A 6,089-nucleotide genomic window follows, 5' to 3' on the forward strand; every position below is an offset into this window, starting at 1 on the left:
ACAAAATTTGTATGTTATTATCGTACAAAATATAGAAAAAGAGGTGAATATCTAATTTTTATTAGCTGATTCTTTCTATATCACATGTCTCACCTGTTATCAATAAAATCTAAAATCTAAAATGATCAATTTTTAAATAAACGAATTGAAATTGGGACGTGTAAAGATGTTTGTAACTTTTATGGTTTGTAACATGTCACAATGGTTAAATTGGAAAAATGTTTGTAACTTTTATGGTTTGACAGGAAGAATATAAAGTATAAGTGGTTTAACAGCAAAATTGGTCAAAATATAATGATTTTTTCAATATAAAGATAAATGTAGGAGCATACTCTGAAATATTTATCATGTTGTCTACATCATTGGTGAACAAATGCATCTTCTGTGCTTGATAGAATATTCTTTTAGGGGACAAATGTAATGTGTAATTAGGAATCTCCTTAAGATACCTGTGTAATCTTTCAAAATTCCTGTATCAGTTGATAAAATGGAAAAATAATAAATAGAAATATTTGCTACAATAAGTATGAAATTTAAAGGGTAGTTAAAGAGATTAGTAATAACACCTTTTCACAAACCAAGTTTTGTCATCAACATCAGTCACTGCAATAAGTATGAAATTTAAAGGGTAGTTAAAGAGATTAGTAATAACACCTTCTTTTTCTTTTTTGGTTTGTTTGATAGTTCTGTCATGTCAAAGTGCAGCTGCTTTTCATATTCTCCAATAGATTCTGCTTCCATATTATTTGGTATCTGATATGCACAATGTAAAGAACTTTGTTCATCCTGAAAGGAATTCGTATCACCACTTGAAGCATATGCTCTATTTGGTGCCTGATTCATCAAATAATCAAAAAGTCATAAACACATTCAATTACATTGAGCTAAAAAGGTTTTGCATAAGGGAGCAACAATAGTCGACATGACTGTCACTGTAACCCTAGCACCAAACTATCATCTCCTACTAGATGGCACATCAACAGTAAGAAATCTATTTTTTAATATAATTATTTCCATTATTAATAATCATAAATAAATAATTTTACATTTTACAGGCACGTGGAGTTACAGAAGGTGAGGAATCTGTTATGAGCAAGATGTAATCAGCAACATGCTTTTAAAGGGTTTTATCCTGGGAAAAGATGTTGTTTCGAAAGCCAAATCATTCGATGAGAAAATAGGATTAACTAAGAAGGTGACTACATGAACCTCCATGGTCAACTAAAAAGTCAAAGAGGTCGACTAGAAGCTTCAGATTTCTGCATAGACCAAGTCAGCGTATGCAGCCGCTGCTTCATGAGTGACAAACACTTTTAGTAAAGTGACCAAATCAGCATCCGAAGTTGGACAGCAGACAAAGGAAAAAGATGACATGGCGTCAACTCAGCAGCCACCTAAGACTTCACAAGTAGAAGGTTTGATCCTTTTGTTTAATCCACCTTTCTTTGTGTACATAGAACATCATATTAAACTGCCCAATGTGAATTAGGATTCTAATTTTATTTCAGAAATCATTTAGACCCAAATTAAAGTCAATGGTTATAATTTATTAAAAAAAACATCTACTGGAATATTGTTTCACCTTAATTAATTGGGCTCGAAGTGACTTCTCAAAAGCATTGTGAGAAACAAAAACAAAAATTTTCATCTTTTTTCTTTTTTTTTTTTTACAAAAAATGATTTTTTATTAGATTTGTGATTGAAATCAGACTTACTCTCTATATGTATTGATTTTAAGTCCATTGTAGCTTACCACAAGCCTAACTGTCATGCTTATGTCCTCCCTGCATCATATCACATCAAAATTCAAATACTTGAATTAGATGATAAATTAAATTAACCATACTTTATTTTTTTCAAAATGTAAAGGAATTATATACTGCTATTAATATTCTAGGTAAAAGATTATCATTCATGGCATAATACCTGAGAAGATCAGAATAAAAGTTATGATGCTTGTTGACCTCATCTTTAGGAAGAGAAGCATAGTTTTACCTCAGCTTCTTACAGATATCAAGCATTTGCTACAAACGGGATCAAACAAAGAGTTGAAAGGAATGATGAAAACTGTGAAGATACAAGACATTGATGTTAGTATAAATATTATGAATATCTTTCTTTTGATACTTTGTAATTACAGATCATTTAATCTTGTTTTTATGTTTAGAATTTTCAAGATGAAATGATGGACATGATGGATATAAGCAGTGAGATACAAGAATCTCTTGGTAGAAGTTTAGTGTGCCAGATGATATTGATGAAGATGATCTCATGGGTGGTAAGCACAAATTCATTATTATTATTTTTCTTTTTTTAAATGTTAACTTCACTTCATGGAAATGTTTAAGAACTTGATGCTTTGGAGGCAGACATGGGTCAAGAAACTGAAGGTGAAGGGGTACCTTCATATATTCAACCTGATAATGAACCTGATCTGGATGCAGAACTTAATATGCCTTTAGCTCCAAGTGGACATGCAGTGCTAGTGAAACCATCAATCAGATGAACTCATTACAAGAATCTAGAGTAAAATCACAACAAATTTCAAGAATTTCAGATACCCAAATTGCTAAAATTGAGAACTCTTATGTTTCACATATGCAATCTAACATCAGAAATGAAAAACAAGAAGTGAATTTAGATACTTCAAGAACAGATAGAAGAGAAGAAAAACATGAAAGAATAAATCAGATGACCTCATTACAAGAATCTAGATTGAAATCACAACAAACTCTAAGAATTTCAGATACCCAAATTGCTAAAACAGTGAACTCTTCTGTTTCTCATACATCTAGCATTAGAAATGAAAAAAAAAAAGAATTGGGTATATGATTTTTAACACTATTGATTCAAAAAAGTTTTACCTAGTCGAGCAGCATGCTTAAGCATCATCTGTGGTAATATCCCTTTCTGCAAGGTTAGCTTCCGAATTTAACATCATTAATTAGTTAATTAATTAAAGGGTATTTTGGGAAAATCATAAAAAGATAAGTTTTTTGGTTTTGTGTTACTAGGTTATGCGTAATCCTGGAGGATTGAGTAGAGGTTCTGGTTTTAAATACTAGGAATAGGAATATCTTTTACAGGTTCTTGATCTTTGGGTAAAGGGGTTTTAGGAGGGAGACCTCGTCTTTTTATAGGTGTGTCTTTTACAGGTTCAGTGAATGCAATAACTGCATCAGGATCTGGTCCCACTTCAAATTCTTCACGATTTTCTATTTCTGCCCTTGGTTCTGTAGAATCCAAGGTACCATAACATAAGATCTGCAAAATGATTAGCTTCCTACCTATAGAAAGGGTATAATAGTCCTTTTCCAAGACATTCACAGAATTATGGTCAACGGTGGGGATTTTAACCATACTAAGTTGTGGAGTATTAATGAGGACTTAGCTCTGCAGTATCAGCTTAGCTCTGCCGTATCAACTTCAGTGTCTTTTGCTTTCTTAATCAATGAGAACTTCAAATAGATAATCAAAGTCAAAATAAATTATCTAAGATGTGGTCAACTATTAAACCAATAGATCAATTAAAACCCTAAACTAAATATACCTCACGTTCAGGGAACTTTGGCATTTCTGCTAATATATCCATGAGGGCTGCACCTTTCCTACTCAATTCAAAATACTCCACAGCCATTCTCATTTTTCTGTAGCATTAATCACTATTTGGTATTAAAATTTTTGGGATTTGACCATGATCAGAAATGTCGATCTTGTTAAGCCTAACACAGCATAAAACTTGCTCGGGTAGTTCTTCAGGATGTCATGCCTAAAAATTGAGAATCCAATTAAATACATATATTCAGTTTATGAATCACAACACAAAATCCAATTCCATATTCAAAAACCAGAAACCCAATTTACCTGAATCGTTAAACCAATGCCAAGAATCCCATGTTTCAATCGTCCCTGGAATGCATCAAGTGCTTTCCGAGAGATGTAGCTGAATCGATGTATATCTAGGTCAATTTCGAAGTAGTTATGTCTGTGCATAAACAGAATATGCACAATTTCAATTCCGTAATTCCGAATTAAAGATTGAGATTTAAAGATTAACACCCAAGATTTGGAAAGGAATTACGAACCCAATAGAATGTTTGTTGAGGCCGTGAAAGAACCAGTTTATTGTGTATCCACATTTTGAGTGCCCAAAATATCACTGAACCCACCGTATTTAAAGATCTTAGCAGCTTCAACACGTTCCTCTTTTAATCTGCTTAGGAATCACGAATCCAGAGACGCCGCGATTGTGGTGGAAACGATTGATAGATCCGCTGCTTGTTGGACGGTCCATTTTCCGGTCTCTTCCATGCCTGTTTTATCCAACACTTTGTCGACTAGATATTTGTCTCCCTTGTCGTCCTTGATTTCGAAGATGTCTCGGTGATTTCAATCAAGAAGCTTTGAAGATCCCCGAGATTCCATTCGGAGAACACTTTGTGTAGTTCCTTGTTCAAGAGTTTCCCAATGGATTCAACATGTCGTATGCTTCGGAAATCAGCTACATGTCACCATACTCGATTCCGTTGTGGACCATTTTGACGAAATTGCGGGAACCGCCTTCGCCGATGTATGTGACACATGGACCACTGTCGGGTACTTGAGCGGCTACTTTGAGCACATTGTGGAGAAGTGAAGCAGTGGATGTTTGAGAATCAAGAGAGAAGAAAGAAAGAAAGCGGGTTTTCAACAGGGACGAGCTAGGGTTTTCAGCCGGTGGAAACAAAGCGGGGTTTTTAATTTTTTGGATTTCATTTCCCCCCATGAGAGATGCAACGCGCGTTTCATTAAAATTTATAAAACGACATGGTTAGACGGCGCACATTTTATTTAAGGTGCCCTCCGTGCTTTTATTTTTATTTTTATTAGACACTAATTTAAGGGCACGCAAAAATGCGTGCCCTCTATGCTTCATATTTTGGAAAACTAACATCAATTTTTAGGGCACGCACAAATGCCCATCCTCTATCAGCGCGTGTCATTGATTGCGCGTCGTGAAAGGTTGTTTTTCTAGTAGTGCTCCTAGCTAAAACCCTCTTGTAAATAAATTATGCTTACCCTATTTTAATATAGCTTATATTTAAAATTAGTATTGTTATTATGAACTTATAATAGATATTTGGGCTATTATTATGACTTATATAAGTGTCGTTATAATATCTTTTTAACTACTCGCAGTACGAAGAATCTGGTTTAAAGGGCTGCATATGGTTGTTGGATTTCAGAAGTGATATATGCCAAAATGGTATTGCCCTCCGATGTTTTATGTATGGCCCCTGTCTGTACATAGTGGTTGGAAAATATTGTTTAAACGCTTATATAATAATAATAATAATAATAATAATAATAATAATAATAATAATAATAATAGGACTAATAATTAGTCACGGTAAATATTAGACTAAAATCTAGTGGTAATAATACTAGGTTTCGTCGAAGAAATTATTTTAAAGTAAACGGAGCGTTATCCGAGTACCGAGTCACCACCTTATCAAGTGAGTGCATAGTTACTTTCGTCTTACACATAGATATGAAGTATTTTATATAAATTACATGCTATGTGTGCATATAACCTGTATACTTGCTATCTATGTTGGATGAACATTTTTATACATGTTTTAAATAATTTAAACTGTATATGTATTTTATATCTATGAATATGTTGGGTAAAACATGGGTAAATGAATGTTGAGAGATGAAAGATGATATGAGTGAACATTGGCAGCTATAGACTTAGTGCCTAATAAATAACATCGACAACTATGAACTTAGTGCCTATTGGATAAACGTTGGTAGCTATGGACTTAGTACCTGTTAGATAAACGTTGGTAGCTATGGACTTAGTGCCTGTTAAATAAATGTTGGTAGCTATGGATTTAGTACCTATTAGATAAACACTTGTAGCTATGGATTTAGTACCCGATGAATGAACTTTAACAGCTATGGAATTAGTGCTTTACAAACGAGCATTGGCAGCTACGGACTTAGTGTCTGTCATATGAACCCTAGAAGCTATGGAATTCAAATGAATACAGGATAGATGATTCTTAGGGTAGACCCTTAAGAATAACGAATATAATAGGGATGGG

General features: G+C 33.7%; 1 pseudogene; it reads left to right on the forward strand.

Annotated features, from left to right (window-relative positions):
- The first annotated feature begins 922 nt into the window (after positions 1–922).
- LOC145017091 (vacuolar protein sorting-associated protein 60.1-like) lies at positions 923–2,506 on the forward strand (annotated as a pseudogene).
- The last annotated feature ends 3,583 nt before the right edge of the window (positions 2,507–6,089 follow it).

The sequence above is a fragment of the Lactuca saligna genome, chromosome 9 (assembly GCF_052625555.1).
Source record: "Lactuca saligna cultivar CGN05327 chromosome 9, ASM5262555v1, whole genome shotgun sequence".
NCBI classification, from domain to species: domain Eukaryota; kingdom Viridiplantae; phylum Streptophyta; class Magnoliopsida; order Asterales; family Asteraceae; genus Lactuca; species Lactuca saligna.